This window comes from Callorhinus ursinus, unplaced genomic scaffold (genome assembly GCF_003265705.2).
Source record: "Callorhinus ursinus isolate GAN/ISIS: 27379988/994484 unplaced genomic scaffold, GSC_fseal_2.0 scaffold102, whole genome shotgun sequence".
NCBI classification, from domain to species: domain Eukaryota; kingdom Metazoa; phylum Chordata; class Mammalia; order Carnivora; family Otariidae; genus Callorhinus; species Callorhinus ursinus.
Window position 1 is genome coordinate 545,508 of NW_027397164.1, and position 20,719 is coordinate 566,226.

At 50.7% G+C, this 20,719-nt stretch overlaps 1 protein-coding gene across 4 annotated transcripts in view; it reads right to left on the bottom strand.

The window, feature by feature from the left end:
* HDAC5 (histone deacetylase 5) overlaps positions 1 to 5,177 on the bottom strand; it is a 36,433-nt gene extending 31,256 nt beyond the window's left edge. For all 4 annotated transcript variants that reach the window (XM_073889184.1, XM_073889183.1, XM_073889186.1 and 1 more), the window contains exon 1: positions 5,024 to 5,177. The gene's annotated coding sequence lies outside the window, so the exon portion shown is untranslated. The remainder of the gene's footprint in view (positions 1 to 5,023) is intronic.
* Between the last annotated feature and the right edge of the window lie 15,542 nt (positions 5,178 to 20,719).

Genomic DNA, 20,719 nt, shown 5'->3' on the forward strand with positions numbered 1-20,719 from the left:
GGCCCCAGCTGCCTGAGCAGGGACTCTCAGGCCGAGTGTCACTTTCTCCCTCCTCCCTAAGCCCTGGGCCACCCAACTCTGGAACCATGATATGCTTCTGTCTTGGTCTCCCCTGTTCAACAACGGGTCCAGGGAAGAAGGTAACCGCCTCTCCTCTACCCATAACCCATGCTGTTTCCAGGAATTTGGAAAGGCAGAGACACACACCTCACATCCAGCACTCCCTGGACTGGGGTCCAGGGCCCAAGCCCAGGGCTTTGTGTGTGTTGGACAGGTTGTGCCCTGTGCAAGTTGGTCTGAAAACCAGCCTGGGCTCTGCCTGCCAAGCCAGGGGTCATCCAGGCTGAGACCACCCAGAATAAAGGACACCTTTTCCCAGTTTGTACAAAGGCCCCAACAGTAGGTTTGCCCAGACCAATACAGTAATGGAGAATGTCCCAGTATTACAGGACCGTGAGTTTGCCAACCTGTCCTCACTCCTTTAGCTCCTCACCTCCCTCCAGCACCATGGTTAGTCTTCAAGCCTCAGACACTACGCAGGCACCCACCTGGGCCCATCCCTAAAAGGCCCATGATCCACCCCAGACATGACCTCATTCATTCTCTTCCAAAAGAAGGCAGGCCCTCCAATACCGAGTGAAAGCAAGGTGGCAGGAGTGATCCAGTGAGGCTGAAAGGGGCTAGATGTGTAAGCCCTGACCCTGCTCCCCCAGTCAGGGATGGGCAATCAGCTCTGCCCCCTGGACAGCCCCACCTCCTGGCCGGATTAATTCTCGGTAAGCCTTGTGTTCTCATCAAGGATTCCCAGGAGTGCGGTCCATTTGGAGCCAGTAGCCAGGAAGTCAGGCATGGCTGGGACACAGGAGCCTGAAGACACACACACACACACACACACACACACAAGACCTCAAGCCTTCCTAGGCCTGCTGCCCCCTGCTTTCACCCACAAGGTTTGACCTCTGTAGCTGGAGAAAGGTGCACTCAGATGGGAGTCAGAAGGAGGCAGAGTGAAGGCGCTGAATTGCTCCTGGCAGGCACAGGTGTGGGGCAAGGACAAAAGAGGCTGTGCGGGGCTCAGGCCAAGCTCAGGAATGTGGCAGGTGGGGCTGCTGGTGCCCTGGCAGGGCCCGCGTGGGCAGGCAGCTCAGCCCGTGCCCACCCCAGGGCTGGCGCCCAGTCCTGCTCACACCCTTTCCCGTGGGCTGGGGAACACAGGTTCAGAAATTCCCACGATGCCCAGCAGCCTGAGTGGCCCAGCCCATCTCCTTAGTGAAAGGCGCCTCCACAGCAGGGCACTCAGAAGGGGCAGAGCCTCAATGGTACAAAAATGGAACTTAAGATCAACTCTGAGCCCCCATCATCTTCACCCCTTGGAGAGAAGAGGAAGGGAGGCGCTCCCAGAACTCCATTTGGCTCAGAACTCAATCAGGCCACACTTGTCCTCACCCTGCAGGATGCAGCAGGACCCCTGGGCCCCCGTCCACCTGCAGAGGGTATCTGCCAATACCTCTATCAAGCCCCCTGAATAAACAGGGGCTCCGGGAAACAAAGCAGAGTTCACTGCCTGGTCAGGACAGGCATAGATTCTTGTCTGGGGTGGGGCGTGAAGGGGGAAAAGGACGGGGGATGGTTAAAACCTGGTCCCTCCTCTGTTGCAAAAAGTCCACTGTTGCCTATAGTTATAGGAGGGTCTCGGTGGGCAGTCAGGGGCCAAGAGCGGTGTCACTGCTGGATGACAGTACATGCAGATGCCAAACCAGTGAGCAGCCTGGCTTCCATGATGTCATAAGTAGGCAGACCCCCCCCCCCGCCCACCCAGAGCCCAGTCCCCATCCCATCAGCTCTTGTGGTCAGACCTCCAGCCAGGATGGCATGGAATGACGGAAACCAGGTGTACCTCCCCCCACAAGCTCATGGCTAGACCAGGGGAGGCAGGGCAAAACCCCCCCACCCCATTCGTGAGTAATAAAAACTCTGGCAGAGAGTGGGAGGAGAAGGTCAGACAAGTAAGGGAGACATGGAGCAACGTTAGGACCCAAAGGCCACAAGTTCACAGTGCTGCCCTGCAGGTATCTGTCCCTCAAAAACTCCCTCAGAATTCCTAGGGAGTCAGGTGTCCCTTTCAGGGCCTCTCTGGAACCTGGACTCCAGCACCACCAGGCAGCCTTCTCCCCAGTCCTGAGCACTGCAGCCTGGGGTCCCCTCCCCAGGTCACAGATGGCCTGGGGAGTGGTCTGAACCAAACCCTGGGAACCTGAGATTGCCTAGAATCGGAGATCTGTTGCAAAGACCTCATCACAGAGCTGGAAACCCACACATCCCATCCCAAGGCACAAAAGACCTCTCATCTCGACCCCTCCTGACTGGACCATGGCAGATCACTTTGCCGGGTGGGCCTCCAAGAGCGTCCACCACCTTGTGCCTCCCCCAGGCTGGGCCACCAGAAGCCCAGGATTATCAGAGCCAGGAGGGGTGGCTGACTTGGATGTCCAGGCCCCAAACTAAGGGAAGGGGGAGAGAACAGGAAAGGAAAAAAGGCACCAGGCTGACAAATTCATTTTTGCAATCGGCCCATTTCTGTTTGTCTGCTCAGACGCAGCTCTAGGCATCTGCACAAGCCAGATGGAGGAGGCTGCTATTTCTAGAAAAAAAAAGGGGGGGGGATGAGAGGGGAGGGAGGGAGGAGGTGGAGGCAGAGGGCAGAAGACTGGGTCTGTTTGCCCTAAAACCTCAGGCAGACCCATACCCCCTCCCCAGCACTACCAGACAGGGTCCCCATTCAAAATAGGGCTGGGGCGGGGACTGGGGTGAGGTGGGGTAGGGGAGAAGAAAGGCAGAGAAAGTTTAATTAGCCCAAGTCGACTACAATAGGCCCCCTCATGGGCTGCATCAGGTTTTCATTCATGAGCAAGCTACAGTGCTCCAAAAATGCCAAGAACCGCCCCCCACCCCACCCCACCCCCCCCCCGCAGTCTCTCCCCCCCACAACAGGAGTGCGTCCTCTAGCAGGCTGGCTGAGCCTGATGCTGTGTTCCAGACATCCCTCCTCAAAGGGATGTGAGTAGGAAGAATTAATTATTAAAGAGCAGCTGGTACTTCGGCACCGACTGCACTCCCTCCCAAGCTCCTATAGCTGATTCCCCCCTCCCCCTTCTGTAGAAACACAAACTACACCCCCCCATCCCCAGGCCCCATTTCTAAACACACTGGCTAAGATGCCACCCCTAGGGAAGGGAAAGCAAACCTTTGTCTCTGCAGCTACTTGGAGTGGGTGGGGCATGTGATATTGCTGCCCCCCACCCCCATTACTGGGCCCAGCTACTCCGGAGGACATACAGAGGAGGAAAGGAAGGCTGGCACAGGGGGCTGACACAGGGGTAACACGTCCTCCATCCCTGCCCCCAAGAAACGTGCACCTGGTCTCTGTCCCTCTGGTGTCTGGCATGCATACAGGACAGAGTGGGGATACTGGGGGCCCACGCCTCTAACTCAGAAAGACCCCTACCTGCCCTGTCAAAACAGAGGCCAGATTTAACTCCAAGGGGAGACAGAGCAAAGAGAGGATTCAAAAAAGGGCCAGGGGCAAACTAAGATCTTCCAAGCTTTGTGTTGAGAGGAAGAGGAAGGGGAGAAGACTGGAATAAAGAGGCAGGCAGCCCCCAACATGGCTCACCCACCATCCACAGCACAGCCCAGCCCAGCCCAGCCCAGCCCAGCCTCTCAACTTATTCCCCCTCATCTCAGGGGCCCAGATGTCTGGAACTGGGACTGAGTCCTCTCTGCCCCTGTCCTCTGCACCTGAAGGGGCCCAGGGCAAGACCCAGTCCCCGGCTCTGGTCCTGCAGGGCAGTCTGGTCAGGAGTGCCTCTAGCCAAGACTCCTGGATCTCCCAACGTCTGCCTCCTTTTGTTCCTCCCATCTGGGACCCTCCTCTCCTCCCAGGTGACCCCAATCATCACCAACATCACCTCCAATCACCAAAACGAATTCCAGATCCCAGAAGCACAGTGGTCACCGTCAGAGTGGTGGGTCTCTTGAGCACCCCCTCAAAAGTAACTGCAGCTGCTACCCTTCCTCTTGGGGGACACACCTCGTTTCAGAAGACCAACGGTGGGGGTATCAGGTGGTCACCTCTTCCCCCAAAAGGGGGACCCCCACCTTCCCCACTTCTCCCCCCCGACAACAACCAGACTCCCAAATTAATTACTTATAACCCAGCCAGAGCTCATCTTCCCCCGGGCCCCAGAGAAGGGTGGGGTAGAGAAGCAGCCTCCCTCAAGTTAAAAGGCACAAGCAGTGTCCCTGCCTTTATGAGACACAGACCCGGGATTAAAAATGGGGGGCATTCACCCTACAGAAGGAGGGGAGCTTTCATCTCTCCCTGGCTCCGGGGTGTCAGCCGAAGAGGGTGGAAACAAACGCAGTAACGCCTCACGGGGGAAGGGGTGAGAATAAAGGGAGCGAGAAGTAAGGTGGGCCCGCAGGCCCCCTCCTCACGCACGGAAGTCAAGGACACAAAACCAAGGATGTGTTCTTAGGTCTAGGGGGAAGCGCTGCGGAGTGGGCAGCGCCCCTCACCTCAGACTACCAAGAAAGGAGTGTCCAGCGAAGAGGGGTCTGCATAGAATCCGGGTGCAGGGCTCAAATCGCTCTGCAACGCAACATGCGCCGCCCGGGAGGGGGCAAATCAGGCAGCCCCCACCGGTCTCCGGGCAGTTTGAGGGTGCGGGTCGCCGGAAGGTGGGCCCCTTCCTCACCTGCAGGGAACGTACCCCTGCACAGGCGGGGCGTGGAGGGGCGCGCGCAATAACCCCGAGGCCCGGCTCCCGGGCTGGCGATGCTCCCGGAGCGGGGCGGGGGGGGGCGCGCCGGCTGGCACCGGGCGCCGGGAGGAAGGAAGGGGGGCGCGGAGCGCGGCGCGCGCGCGGGGAGCCCGCGGGCAGCGACGGCAGGAGGAGGGGGCGCCGCCTCGCGTCGCGGGGCCCCGGGGGAGATGGGATCTGGGGTGGTGCGGCGCGCTCACCCCCTGCGGCTCGAGCTCCGGCTTCGCGGGCGGCGGCGGCAGCAGCGGCGGCGGCAGCAGCGGCAGCGCCTCCTCGACGGCTCCTCCATCTTTGCGGCGGCTCCTCCGGCTCCGCTCGCCGCCGCCACCAACAACAACATTCGGAGACGTCACTCCCGTCACGTGACCCGACCCAGAGCTAAAAATAGACCCAGCGGGCCCCCCCCCCCCAGCCTCTGCCACCACCAACTCCTCCCCTCCTTCTCGGCCCTCCCCGCCGGGCGGGGCCAGCAGCGCCACCGTGACAGCTTCTTAAAGGGCCGGCACCCAGCGAAGGGTTGGGCTGGGGAGGGGGTGGAAGATAAGAGATCCGAGCCCAGCGAGTAGTGGGGGAAGGAGCGCTGCAGGGGACCCGTTTTGGCTGCTGGGCCCTGGCCTTTGGGACAGTCGACTTTCCTCCCTTTGCTTCCTCGACTTCCTTTTCAAACCGTGGATGGTGCAATCGTTGCCTGCCTGAGCTTCTCCCTAACACGTCCTCCCGCGATGGGGGAGGGCAACTGGGGACGGATTCCTAGGGACTGGGAGGGCCGCGGAAGCCCCATCTAGGGGGCTGGGCTGTGGGCGGATGGCTGGGGCAGGTCCCGAACCCACCAGATGCCACCGCACACGCTGCATCCATGCCAGGGAAAGAAAAGACTGGGGAAGGCCAGAGTATGGCTGTAACATTTCAAGGCCTTCAAAAGGAAGACTTCCGGTTCCTGACTGACGCCTCCTCCTCTACACCTCCCCTTAGGACCCAATATGAATGTATGTGGTTAAACCTAGACAGTTTGTCAATGACCCAGTCATTTCACTAACAAAAATTTATTCTAAGGAAATAAGCATTGTGTTCAAAAATAAGTATAGACGGGAAGAGGTTGTTTATAATGATGTGAAAAGTTGGGAACAACCTAAATAGCCATCAGTAGGGGACTGGCAAAGAAACTAGTGTACATCCACTCAGCAGAATACCATACAGACATTAAAAATTATATGTCTATATTGATCTGAAAGATGCTCATGATACATTCCTTTCTTGAAAATGAGGTATTACAGAATTTTTCCATTATTGTAAACAACAAATTAGATCCGAATGTCTGAATACGTGTGTATATTAAAAAGCCTAAAAGAACATATACGAAAATATTTACCTTTTGCTTTCTTCATCTTTCTGTATATTTGAAATTTTGCAACAGTCATGTATTACTTAATCAGAAAAAGTAAGTGACATAAATAAATGTTTCTGTAATGAATGATAAAGGTTCTTCCTACAAAGTATCTCATGAATCAGTCCACTCCGGCCCCACCCCTTGGTCTAAACCAGATATCCCTCGCCTGAGATACTAGCTGCCTCTGTGACAGGTCCATTCCTGCCTCCATCCCAAGGCCCTTCCAAAGTCAGAGTGACCCTTTTAGAACACAAATCTAATAGGGGGAGGGCTTAAAACCTTTCTAATTTGTCACTGAAATCTGTATCTGGACCAGAAAAGTGGTTTCCCAACTTTAGGGTACTTACAAATACCTTTTTCAGTGACGATGGGGCCCACAAATATTCATTTTCAATAAGTACCCTGGGGAATTTTGCTGCAGCCGGTCCTTCCTTCATACCTGGAAAAAAAAGCAAATAAACAACCTAGAAGCTCCTATGTGATCTGGTCCTTTACCACCTCACCTCTCTCCCTTTTGCTGGCTTTCTCTTATATCCTTGAACTGTGTGTCCCTTGCTCCTCAGGACATTTGCACAGGCTAGGGTTGTTTTGTTTCGTTTTGTTTTGTTTTGTTTTGTTTTGTTTTGTTTTGTTTTGTTTTTCCCAGAATGCCCCCCTCCCTTCTTCTCTTTGCCTGGCTAACTCCTACTCATCCGTAGAACTCAATTAAATATCACTTCCTGAAAGTGGCCTTCCTTGGTTCTTTAGCTAAATTGATTCCCCTTGTTATATACACTTTGACCCTGATAACAACTTGTAAATATGCACCTATTTGTGGCATTATAGGTTCAGTGTCCGTGTCTTCCTCTAAACTGCAAGCTTCTTGAATGCAGAAACCACACATCTTCTCCCAGCACAGTGCCTGGAACAACAACAAAAAGACTTAATGAGTATTTGTTGAGTGAAATGAATGAGTATTAAAAGATTAGGTCAAAGCAAGCACTTTATGACTAGACAATGGACTCCGAGCAGAAAGACCACCCCCACAGTCATCCCATGTCACCCCAAGACAGAGATCCTCTTGCTTCCACCCCGTAATGATGGTGCCACCGATTTGCTGTCACTCTTGATCAACCTTATATTGTCTCTAGGGCAGTTGGGTTGGGTTGGGATTTTGCTTTCTCAGTGCTTATGTTTTGCCTCCCCAAACAGAGTATGAGCCACTTGAGAAAAGAGATAAAATCTTATTTCCTTTTGCCTTTCCAGCACCTAGCACATCACCTTGTGCACAGCAGGTACTCAGTCAAGGCCTCAGGATCCTGAAGAGTCTGGAATTTCTTCTCTCAAGATCTCAGAACATGGGGAAAGAATCTCACCCTGTGGGATGATAGATGTCAGTAACTGTCATGGAGCACCTTGGCTAAGCACTTCCTATTTCCCAGAGGAGGGGACTGAGGCTCAGAGAAGCTAAATAACTTGCCCAAAGTCACAGAGTTCATGCAAGCAAGAACTGGGATTCAAAATCAGGTCTTGGGGTGCCTGGATGGCTCAGTTAGTTAGGCCTCTGCCTTGCACTCAGGTCATGATCCCAGGGTCCTGGAAGCCTACTTCTCCCTCTGCCTGCTGCTCCCCCTGCTTGTGCTCTCTCTCTGTCAAATATGTAAATAAAGTCTTAGAAACAACAACAACAACAACAACAAAAACCTCAGGTCTCGGGCACCTGGGTGACTCAGTTGGTTAAGCGGCTGCCTTCAGCTCAGGTCATGATCCCAGGATTCTGGGATCGAGTCCCACATCGGGCTCCCTGCTCAGCAGGGAGTCAGCTTCTCCCTCTCCCTCTGCCTGCCTCTCTGCCTACTTGTGCTCTCTCTCTATCTCTGTCAAATAAATAAATAAAATCTTAAAAAAAAAAAAAACCCTAAGTCTCTCTGGCTCCAAAACACAAGGGACAGGGCTTGAAGGAGCTGGGCTCCCAGCATTCTAGCCCTCTCCTCTAGCCAGAGGTCCCTGAAATTATGCCCTCAGTCCCCCAGGGGCCAAATGCCCCAGAAGTTAAAAAGATTTCACCATATTGGGCCCTGATGAGCCTTCAGATTTCCCCTTCTCAGGTAAGTGAGGGTTAAATAATCCTGCACTCACTCTACATGTGTTTTTGAGTACCTGAGGTAGGTGTTGGGGGTATAGAAATGAATCTGCCTTTAAGGAACTTAGAGTTCCTCACAGAGAATAAAACTGTCTTTTGTTATGACTTATAGGTCCTTGCTAGGACCATTCCGCATGGAAACGAGGGTCATGGGGCTGTCCCATTAAACGCTGCCTCAGTTTCCCAATGTAGAGTGAGACTACAGATAGAATCGAGTAGCTGGTTAGGGAACTTCCGCCCCAGGGATCCAATAGCAAATTTGGCTTCTTGATAGAAAGAAAGGAAATCAATTTTGGAGGAGCGCTGGGCCTTTAACTATAGCCCGACAGGTTGGCAGCACTACTGGACTTTAAGAAGAATGCATCAGGGGAGAAGAGTGAAGATGCTGAGCAACACTGCTAGGGGCTCTGGGAGTTGCAACCCCCATCTGGAATCATGAGAAATGTCCCGGCCAGTACCTGGAGCAAGAGAGAGAACAAGCTTCCTCCATGCTCAGTGGACGCTGTTGAACTGATAGCACCCATTACCACCACACCCCTCTTGCTCACTCAGGCCTAGGCCCTCTAAAGTTCACACTGCCTTGGGGAGCCTGGCTGGCTCAGTCGGTAAAGCATGAGACTCATGATCTAAGGGTTGTGAGTTCAATCCCCACGTTGCGTGTAGGGATTACTTAAAAATAAAGTCTTTCAAAAAATTAAAGTTAAAAAGACAAAGTTAGCATTGCCCGCGGAACAGACAGGCACCCAGTGCAAACGTGCCCTCACTTCCACACTCTGACCCAGAATTTCTCATGCAGTGGAAATCCTCAGATCCATGGACAGGATTCCAGAGACTCCGGCCAGAGTGGTCTAGCCCACGGTCTCAGCCTCAGGTGGAGCCACACTTACGTGGGCCTGCTGGCCTCCAAAGAGTGCCTGGGGTGGAAATATTCCAGTTGTGCCTAAATATAGCCTCAGGCAGAAAATAATATGGAACAAGGAAAAACTGAGCTGATAAGCCAAATAATCCGCATTTATCAGATATTTATCAAAGGAAATATGCATTCTTTAAATCTTTTATTGATTACCAAGGGTGATTTGTACATAGGCATCTTGTTTCTATTCCATCCAGCAAGAACTTATTGAGCATGTTGAAAAGTTATGAGAATAGCACAGGGCAAGGTACTGTGGGGATGGCAAAAATAAATAAATAAGTAAGGAAAATAAGAAAGCAGGACAGGAAGTGAGACAATGTGGGTCCTAGGATCAGCTCTATCACGGTGTGTTGCTGGATGAGTTATTTTCCCTCTGGACCTTGGTGTCCTTATCTGGGAAACAGGACTTGGACTTCTGTCCTCTGAGGTCTCTTTCAGTTCTGACATTCTGTGAATTCCAAATTAGATGTGATGGCAGATGTGACCACATGCAGCATAGCTCCGGACTTCAAAGTTTGGGCTGGACCTTCATTCCTTGAGACGCTTTAAGGTCCAGTCCTGCCCTTGGGCTGTTGACAATATGTTCAAGAGCCAGAAGAGAGTTTATTTCAGGGCAAACAATTCATGTGCCCTGAGGCACAAAGCAAAGGCCGTCACTGGGGACTGAGTTATGCAGAATATAATGCAAACAGTCCCCAGGATGCCTGAGTTGGGCTCAGGTCTCCCTGTGTGACCCTGAACAAGTCCCTTGCTCTCGCTGGGCCTCTGTTTCTTTACCTGTAGGACGAGAGGGCTGGACTGGATTTCCTTCCTTCCAGCTAGAGACATTTCTGGATGGTCCAACAAGGTGAAGTTGAGAAGGAAGAATGGAAAAGAAGTTCCTCCTTCCTTCCTTTCCTCCCTTCCCTCTAGGGTCCTCTTCTCTGGGTTCAGGGCTGAAGGGAACTGGTTTCAGGCCAGCATCCAACAAGAGTCATCTTGACTGAGGGGCGCCTGGGTGGCTCGGTCGTTAAGCGTCTGCCTTTGGCTCAGGTCATGATCTCCAGGTCCTGCGATAGAGCCCCAAGTTGTGCATCTGCCTCCCTCCTCAGAGGGAGCCTGCTTCTCCCTCTCCCTCTGCCTCTCCCCCTGCTTGTGCTCCGTCTTTCTCTCAAATGAATAAATAAAATCTTAAACAAATAAAGCAAAATAAAATAAAATAAAAACAGATTGCTCTGGGTGCAGCTACCATCATTTGTCATAGTACATTAAAAAAATACACATGCACACGCACACACAAATACACATTTACAGAGAAAGAGCAGAGAAAAGCAGCCAGTCCTGTGGTCTGTAGGTCCCAGGTCCCACATCCACCAGGAGCCTCCCATAGCAGCAAGATACCTGCTAAAGGACAGCAGGTGACCAGAAGGCCTAGGACAGAGGACTATGCTTTTTAGCCCAGATCCCCCCAGGAGCCTGGAGTGGTCCACATAGGACCTTCTTACCCTGCCAGCAGCAAGAAGAGCAGGAGGTCCAGGGGGATGCCTGAAAAGGAAGCCTAGCTTCTCCCCCACATCCCTTCTAGGACCTGGAAGTGAGGCCCATGATTTCCTGGACGGTACGGGGTCCCTCCCTGCCTGCTCAAGAGTCAAGGCCACGTGAACACAAGAACGCAAGGGACAGTTGTGGCTAGTCACGTCCCACATGTCTGCAGGTTCCTCCAGAGTGTCTTCCCTGGGCAGAGAATGCGTGTTGGGGAGGGAACAGAGGATGCAAGTGTGCTCTCAGAACTTATGATCTTTTGGAAACAACAGAGTCCCCGAAAGCAAGATGGGGCAGTGGGAAAGGAGGGAGCCTGGGAGACACAGGCCTCTATAGAAGCTCAGGCAAATAATTTGCCCTCTCTGGCCTCAGTTTCCCCTCTGTGATTGGAGGGTTGGGTCCTTGAATTCTGGAAGGCTCTCTTGGCCCTGAGGTCATGAAACAATAGAGGACAAGACGCAGTGAACCTACATGCTACATGGAGGGGCATGGACCACAGCCACTCAAAAACTGGCCTAACTGTCCTCCCTCCAGCAAGCAGTCTTCAGGTGACATACACTTTGCCCCCCTTTCTTTGTACACATTTATTGAGCGACTTCCTTTCGAAAGGCCTTGTCTCCTATATTATCATTCTCACAACTCTACAAGGTAGATATTATGCCCTCCATCTTCTAGATAAGGAGAGTGAGCCCAGGGAGGTTAAGTAAGTGGCAGGGCCAGGGCACAACCCAGGCTCTCTAGGTAGAGAACCAGGGGAGGTCTCCCCAGTTTTGAGGGGGTCTTCCCCAAATTGGCAGAGACAGCTATGTCCTCTTTCCCCGGGGAACTCCTTGAGGACCCAGGACCTCCACAGGAAGTCCTTGATTCATGTGTCTGGAAGGCACATTCCATCATCCTTAAGCAGCAGGGTCTTTGGTACATCCATCCTGGCCAGCAGACAGCAGCAGACAACAGACTTTACCTGTACCATTTCATTTCATCCTCCAGCCCACAAGGTGGGCATTATTATTATTATTTCATTTTTAAGATGAGGTTCAGGAGACTTTACAAACCTGCCCAAGGCCACAAACCCAGTAAGCGAAGATGCCTTCCTGGCCCAGACATCAGAAGCAGGCCCCTGTCTCTAAATTCATCAACGGCCACGCCTGGGGAAAGCCAGCATCATGGCTCCTACAATAACCTATGAATTTATTTAAAAACAAAGACTAGGGATGCCTGGGTGGCTCAGTCAGTTAAGCATCTGCCTTCGGCTCAGGTCATGATCCCAGGGTCCTGGGATCGAGCCAGGAGCCACTTCTTGCTCCAGCTCCCAGCTCAGCGGGAGCCTGCTTCTCCCTCTCCCTGCTACTCCCCCTGCTTGTGCTCTCTCTCTCTCTGTGTCAAATAAATAAAACCTTTAAAATAAATAAATAAAAACAAAGACTATTTTGGGTGCAGCCATAGCCCAGGTGAGTGGGGCGCAGAGCCTGCTTGGTTTAACCACTGGATTCCACCCTCCATGAGAGGGTAAAAACCCAGTCAGGACTGAAGCTCTGCCACTTCCTAGCCATGAACTTGGAATTTTACTTAAACTCTTCAAATTGATTTCCTCACCTCTAAAAATGGATAACATCCTCTTCCCTGGGTAGCTAGGGACAGACATGAGCACTTGTGTGAAAGGCTGCCCCCCACCCCCACAGGGTAAGCCCCACTCTCTCCCCTCCAGCCTCTGTGTTACCACTTCAGGATTCTTGGGTGGTTGATATGCTACCTACTGGCCATTCCCACTCCCTGAGCAAGGTACTCACCCTCCACACCTGAAATGACTCCTGTCCCCACCTGCTCTCACCTTGCTGTTTCCAGGTCCTGAGCTCCCCTTCCCACTCTCCCAGGCTTTGTAGAATTGCCCTGGGGATGGGTGGGGATGCAAGCCCATACGTCCATCCCCAAGTCTGTTTCCCTGCTCCAGGAATCCTGCAGAGGCAAGGACTCCAAGCTGGGGTAGCCAGAATTAGCAAATAAAAATACATACAGGATGCCCAGTTAAATCTGAATTTCAGATAAACAAGGAATAATTTTGTATACTTATATTAAGAGTTCATGACTTTTGGGACACCTGGGTGGCTCAGTCCTTAAGCGTCTGCCTTCAGCTCAGGTCATGATCCCAGGGTCCTGGGATCAAGCCCTGCACCAGGCTCCCTGCTCAGCCGGGAGCCTGCTTCTCCCTCTCCTACTCCCCCTGATGTGTTCCCTCTCTTGCTGTGTCTCTCTCTGTCAAATAAATAAATAAAATCTTAAAAAAAAAAAAAAAAGAGTTCATGACTTTTTAAAACTTATTTATTCTTAAACTTATATTAAAAGATTATTCCTTATCTGAAATTCAAATTTAAGTGGGTGTCCTGTATTTTATCTGGCATCCATACCCCGACCCCCTTGGAAGACTGACCTTAATGGCAGACAGCCCAGCAAATGGCTTTTATTTAGAGTTTTTAAACAATTTTAAGTATCTTTTACATAATATAAAGTTTACCCATTTTAAGTATACAAGTCAATGTTTTTTAGACTTACCAAGTTGTACAAGCATCACAAAATCCAGTTTTAAAACATTTTCATCAGCCAGATAAATGCCCACTTACAGTTAAACCCCATTACTACCCCCACAAATTGTTTTTTTAAACATTTAATAAATTGTTTCTTCTGCTGTAAAAGGTCACAAACTCTTAAATTTTTTTTTTAAGATTTTATTTATTTGACAGAGAGAGACATAGTGAGAGAGGGAACACAAGCAGAGGGACTGGTAGAGGGAGAGACAGGCTTCCCACGGAGCAGGGAGCCCGATGCAGGGCTCAATCCCAGGACCGTGGGATCATGAGCTGAGCCGAAGGCAGATGCGTAACGACTGAGCCACCAAGGTGCCCCAAAGGTCACAAACTCTTTTTTTTTTTTTTAAGATTTTATTTCTTTGAGAGAGAGAGAATGAGAGATAGAGAGCACGAGAGGGAAGAGGATCAGAGGGAGAAGCAGACTCCCTGCTGAGCAGGGAACCCGATGTGGGACTCGATCCCGGGACTCCAGGATCATGACCTGAGCCGAAGGCAGTTGCTTAACCAACTGAGCCACCCAGGCGCCCTAGGTCACAAACTCTTAATGAGAAATTCTGGGGGAAAAAAAATCAGAGAAAGACAAAGAAGAAAATAAAGTTACTCCTAAGTCCATAGTCTCACGAGAACAATTGTTAATAATTGTTTCTAATCTTTTCTCCATGCTCATATTTTTAAGAGAAAAATGGTATCACACTGTATACAATATCTTACAATCTAATTTTTTATGTAATACATCATGAAAATATTCCCGCGCCATCAAATCTTCTTTCACAATATCATTTTCAGTGGTTACATACTATCATGTTGTTACAGTACTACTTTCTTTATTCAATCCCCTTTTGATGGACATTTAGGTTGTGTCCAATTTTTTCACCATTTTAAATAATGCTGTAGTGCATGTTCTTACAGCTAAATCTTTGTACACATCATTATTACTTTCTTAAGATAAATTCTTAGAAGTGGAGTTGTTTTGTCAAAGGGTGTACACATTTTTAAGGCTTTCGATGCTATTTTCTGGCCCAGTAAGGGACACCAGCATGGGGCCAGCTGTCCAAGTCAGAAGCCTCAGATAAGGTTCACTCCAAGAGAAGAAGGCTGACTGATAGGAGTAGTGGTATATAGGTGGCGGAGGGGGGAAAGGTTGGGGAGTGTGGAGGAGAGAAGCTACCAGGCTTTGAAGATTGCCTGGTACTGGGGAGACACTATGTAGGACTTCTCTGGAAACCAGAGGAATACTCTTGTCCCCTCTAGGTCCCCTCTTCACCAGCAGCCACCCTCCAGGCAGCACCCCTCAGGGACGCCTTCCCTGCCACCCCCTGTTCCTCTTGATGCTCCTCCAAGCAAGCTGGATGACAGCTCCCTGAGATCTAGCCAGCTGCAGCCTGCTCTGAGCCCTACACACCCACACAGTCTTGAAAGGGTCAGCCTGGCTTCCAAAGGCAGACCCTGGCACCTCATCAAGGGTCCAGCCTCCCTGCGCCGCGCCCCCCCACCCCAGCCTTGGAGGAAGACCAACTGCGAGAGGCTAGAGCAGGTGGGTGTTGGATGGGGGGCATAGATCTTGAGATGACTCACACGCCACCCCAGGCGAGAAAGGGGCTGAAGGATGAATGGATTGCAAACCAGAAGGAGGAGCTGAGGAGATGAGCTTTGGTGCCTTGATTCGCCCGCGTCAGTTTCTTCAACATCTGCAGTGCGTGGGGTTGAGCGATCCCACTGGGGGGTTGTAGGGGGTAGGGCTGGGAGGCTGGCTGACGTTTGCTTCCCGCCTGCTGGGTCGGCCGAGCAGTTCATGAATGACTCACCTCATTGTCAGGCTGATTCACTGCTTTCCTGGGGACTTGGAGGGCGGGGGGGGGGGGGGGGGGGGGGGGGGGGGGGAGGCTGCAGCAGCCCCCTCGGTACGACTCATACTGTCGCACACACGCGCGTACACGCGCGCAACGCGCACACACGCGCGCGGGCGGGGCTCCAGCGTGTCCACTTACCTGCTAGGGTCAGGACCCCATAAATGGGCTTCCGGGGGGAGAAGGAGGGGGAGGCACACCACTTGGTCTGGGGAGAACAAGTCTGAGGTTTCTGTCTAGTCTACCCATGGCTATTTACATTTAAACTGATTAAAATTAAATACAATTAAAACTTCAGTTCCTCAGTCTGACTAGCCCCATTTCAAGCGCTCAGCAGCCACATGTGACTAGGGGCTACTCTATTGGACACAGCGTACAGAAAATACCTCCATCGGGGTGGATGGGCGGCTGTCTGTCTTCTAAGTCTTCTGTCTTCTAAGCGTCCCTCTCCTAAGCGTCTGTCTTCCCCTCAGGTCATGATCCCAGAGTCCCAGGATCCAGCTTCTCGCTAAGCAGGGAGTCTGCTTCTCCCTCTGCCTCTGCCACTCCCCCTGCTTGTGCTCCCTCCCTCTCTCTCTCTCAAATAGATAAATAAAATCTTAAAAAAAAAAAAATACCTCCATCAACACAGAATGGTCTATCAGTAGCGCTGGTCTACACAACCTTCACACACACAAAGCTGCACAAGCAGATCAGCCCTCCCCCAGTCCCAGACACTCAGCACCCCCACCCTCTATGCAGCACACAACAGACATTTAATTCCACTCACTCACACAACACACACCCACCAACACGGCTAGGCAAGACTCTCAATGTGTATACACATTTGCGGTGTATGCCACTGTCCGTACCCAGGCGAATGTAAATATAAACGCTTAAACACACATCATCGCACTGATTCACATACAATGGCTCATACAATAAAAATACAAATTAGGGCAAAATGCATTTGCAAATATGCTGAAATAGATACAAACTCAAACCATGTGGTTCTCATAACAAATCTGAGCACATTTTCGCAAACTCAAGTAGGGGGAAAGGGAACCCACATTGTTGATCCCCTGCCAACGTGCCAGGCATGGAGTTAGCCATTTTGATGTATTAATTCATTTAATCTCACAGCAACCTTGAAAGGAAGATGTATTATTCCATCTTTATAGATGAGACAGCTAAGTTTCAGAGAGGTAAAGTAACTCAGTCACACAAGCCAGGGTCAAATATAAACCAAGATTTGTCTAACTTCATAGCCAATTCAGCATGCTATCTCCAAACACATGTGCATAGGCGTGCACGTGCATGCACACAGACACACTCAAGGTGTACCCTCCTTTGTACCTAAGAAGGTGAGTCTTGTCGTCCAGCAACTGCAGGGATTTTTGGAAATAAGCATGGAGTTGCCCAGATTCATACATTCCCTTCTGAGAAATGGCATTAAGTCATTCAACAAACGCTTGCTGAGTGTCTTCCATGTGCCAAATCCTATGTCAAATACTGGTTCACAAAGGAAATGCCACATTGTTGCCCTGAAGGAGTTCAAAGTGAAGGTGTGAGGTGTGAGGGAAACCTAAAGACAATACAGGACACACAAGAGATCCAAGCTCTAATGAAAGTAGGCCAAAAATGCAGGGAACCAAAGGGAAGGGAAGCTGGGTCTCCTGGAGCAGTAAGGAAGGCTTCTTAGAGGAGGCAGCCTGTGAGCTGTGGCATGAAGAAGGAGTGGGGTGGAGAGGGATTGGTATTGATTGGGAGATTGGTTGAGAGATTACCTAGGGCAGGGAGGCAGATGCCAGGACATTGCAGGCCCGGGGGATTTTATATGTCATCCCCCAGCAACTGGGGGAATTGAACATTTTTTACAGGGTGCCTGGGTGGCTCAGTTGGTTAAGCGACTGCCTTCAGCTCAGGTCATGATCCTGGAGTCCCGGGATAGAGTCCCGCATCGGGCTCCCTGCTGCTCAGCGGGGAGTCTGCTTCTCCCTCTGACCCTCCCCCCTCTCATGTGCTCTCTCTCTCTCTCTCATTCTCGCTCTCTCAAATAAATAAATAAATAAATAAATAAAATCTTTAAAAAAAAAGAAAATTTTTTACAGTGGGAAATAGGACCCCATTTGCATGTTAGAAAGAACGGACAGAAGGGAGGAAAGCTTGGACTAGGGAGATCATGCAGGAAGCTACCACCATAGCCCAGATAGGAGTTGGTAAGGCTTGATGTACAGTGAAAGGCATCTGGACAAGGTGAGGGATAGACAGGGATGGGGGAGTTGGGGTCTATCCTGGTCCTGAGAAAGAGCAATGCAACAGGTTTCTGACCCATGAAAATGTGATGAAAGCCTGGATTCTCTCTTAGAACAAAGCATATATGCATAGGCACACTATCTTTTGCACATAATTATAGGGGACTTATAATCTCTGAAGCCCCAGGTTAAGAACCCAGTTCCTTGGAATTCTAACAGGCAAAACAACATGGTGGTTAAACCTGTGGAGGCTAGAATCAGACAGCCTGCTTCATCATCTCAGCTCCACCACCTATTACCTATATGAGCTTGGGAAGGACATTGACTCTTTCCTTTTCTGCAAAGCAGAAATGAACCTAGCACCTATATTGAGGCTTGTTACAATAATCAAGTGAACCAATACATGGGAAGTTCCAGAATCTTGCTCAGGAAGTAGTACTGGCTGCTATTACTATGGGTTAAATCAGAGTGTTATTAAGACCCCACACACAGGGCACCTGGATGGCTGAGTTGCGTTAAGCATCTGATTTCAGCTCAGGTCATGATCTTGGGGTCCTGGGATTGAGCCCTGCATTGGGCTCCCTGCTCAGTGGGGAGTCTGCTTCTCCATCTCCCTCTGCCCCTCCCCCCGCACTTTTACGCTCACTCTCTCTCTGTCTCTCTGTCTCAAATAAATAAATAAAATCTTTTGGGGGCGCCTGGGTGGCTCAGGCGTCAAGCGTCTGTCTTCAGCTCAGGTCATGATCCCAGGGTCCTGGGATCGAGCCCCGCATCGGGCTCCCTGCTCAGCGGGAAGCCTGCTTCTCCCACTCCCCCTGCTTGTGTTCCCTTTCTTGTTGTGTGTCTGTCAAATAAATAAATAAAATCTTTGAAATAAATAAATAAATAAATAAATAAATAATAAATAAATAAATAAATAAAATCTTTTTTAAAAAAGACCCCCTCACTACACTTACTCCCCTTTGTACCCCACTTCATAGCTGGGGATCTGTTGTCTTCTGGTGTGGCCCTCCAGCCTGAGTCCTAGCACCCATTTTGCCCTTTCCCAGAATCCACTCCTTCCTTTTTGGCTGAGTCTCCATTATCCTCAAGCCTGGTTCTTAGAATTAACATTAACCTCTCTTCTAGGAGGAGGGAGAGGCGCCTGGGTGGTTCAGTTAGTTAAGCATCTGCCTTTGGGTCAGGTCATGATCTCAGAGTCCTGGGATCAAGACCCTTGGCAGGCTCCCTGCTCAGCAGGGAGTCTGCTTCTCCCTCTGCCTCTGCCCCTCCCCCCTGCTCATGCGTGCTCTCTCTCAAATAAATAAACAAAATCTTAAAAAAAAAAAATAAGAGGCGAGAGAAGAGGACATAGGCCCCATCACCATGGAGACCCAGTCCTTGCCTTTCCTATAAGATGACAGTGCTAGGAAGAAGAAGACATTTGATTTGGGGGAAGGGGGACCCTTCAGCATGGGGGTCCTTCCCCACTCTAAAATCACAGACTACCTCCTCACTGTGTCCTGCCAGCTCCTCTCTAAAATGCCCCAGGTCCTCATTTTCCATTGGCTCCTACCCCTACCCCTACCCCCATCCAGGTTTGAACAGGAGGTGGGGGCAGTAGATGCCAAAGTCATTGAGCTTAGAAAAGTGATGGAGAAGAAAACAGGATTTCCCACCAGAAGATCCACCACTGAGTGACTGTGTGACCTTGATGGGGTCTCCTACCCCCTGGGCCTCTGTTTCCTAATCTGTAAAATAACACTGGCCCCCCATCTTCATGGAATCTTTGTGAAGACAAAATGAGCTGGTGGTTAAAACTGGAAGCTGCAAACTCCAGTGTGGGTAGGAGTTGCTGTTAGTCCTCTTGGCCTTTGGGGCTCTGTGATTCCCCCTTCAGCTGGAGCTGACAGAGCCCAGAGGTCCCAGGACCCCTACAACTGGAGATTCAGGACTATCTGGAGCTGAGCAGAATGAGCTGCTCTTGGGAAGAGAAGGCCTGTAAGTGGGAGAGTTGGGGTTTTGTACCCCAGCTCAGAAGAAGCACAGAGGCTGTGAGGGAATTCCTAACTTGGATGAGAGTTAGGCGTCCAGTTTCCATCTCCCATCACCATTCTGGCTTCCATTCTGACATGGGACAGGTAACCGGTCCACAAGAAGCTATGGGGGTGCCTGGGTGGCTCAGTCATTAAGCGGCTGCCTTCGGCTCGGGTCATGATCCCGGGGTCCTGGGATCGAGCCCCACATCGGGCTCCCTGCTCGGTGGGAAGCCTGCTTCTCCCTCTCCCACTCCCCCTGCTTGTGTTCCCTCTCTTGCTGTATCTCTCTCGGTCAAATAAATAAATAAAATCTTAAAAAAAAAAAAAAAAAGAAGAAGCTATGATGATTGCCCAGAGGTGAGGCCAGGCCAGGCCACCCTGGGGAAGATCCAAAGCTGGTTCAGATCACATCATTAAGAACTTGAGTCAGCTACCTTCCTCCTGCCTTTTGAGTCCTCAAAACTATGCGGCCCTAGCATCACTCTAACTAGCCCTATAATGACAAGCAAGAAGAAAAACAGAAAGAGGACTGACGGCTGGCTCATGAGAGCTAGCTTTGCCAGCTCACTGGATCCCTGCCCATCTCTCTGCACAACTATCCTAGACTATCTGTTGACCTGTGTCTCCCTGACTTGTGAACTTGAGGACACAAGGAGTCTTATTAATTTCTCTATCCCCAGTGTTAAGTACTGTGCCGGACACACATCAGTCATTGTACCATTCCTTCAATAATTCTATTGAGCATTGTGCTAAGTGCTGGGGACACAAAGTTGAACAAGCCAGACCAAGTCTCTGCCCTCATGGGGCTCATTTTTGTTTGGTTTTTGGTGCCGAAACCCGTGAGCTCACATTTTAGTAAGGAAGACACACAATAAAGATGTAAACCATGACAATTATAAATTATGAAAAGTGCTGAGAAGGAAATAGAGTTTTGGATGGGGGGATGGACGTTACTTGAGAGATAAGTGACAGGGAAGATCTGAGATCTAAGCTGAAATATTAAGGATTAAAAAGAGCAAGGCCAAGAACATCTTTGCTTAATATATGTGTTGCAAGTATGGATGGCTAGATGAACAGACAATCAACCAATGGGGCGGATTCTAATGTGAATGAGAGTTATGGTTCAGTACGCAGTCCCTAGTGTGCTTAATTCAGGAGAGGAGGATGGGCGGGACTGGGGACCCAGGATTCCCAACCTGCTCTCCCAGAACTCTGGTTGAACCAGCCGACCTGGCCCAAGGGGCCGCTGGGGGGCGACCGAGAGCCCACTCA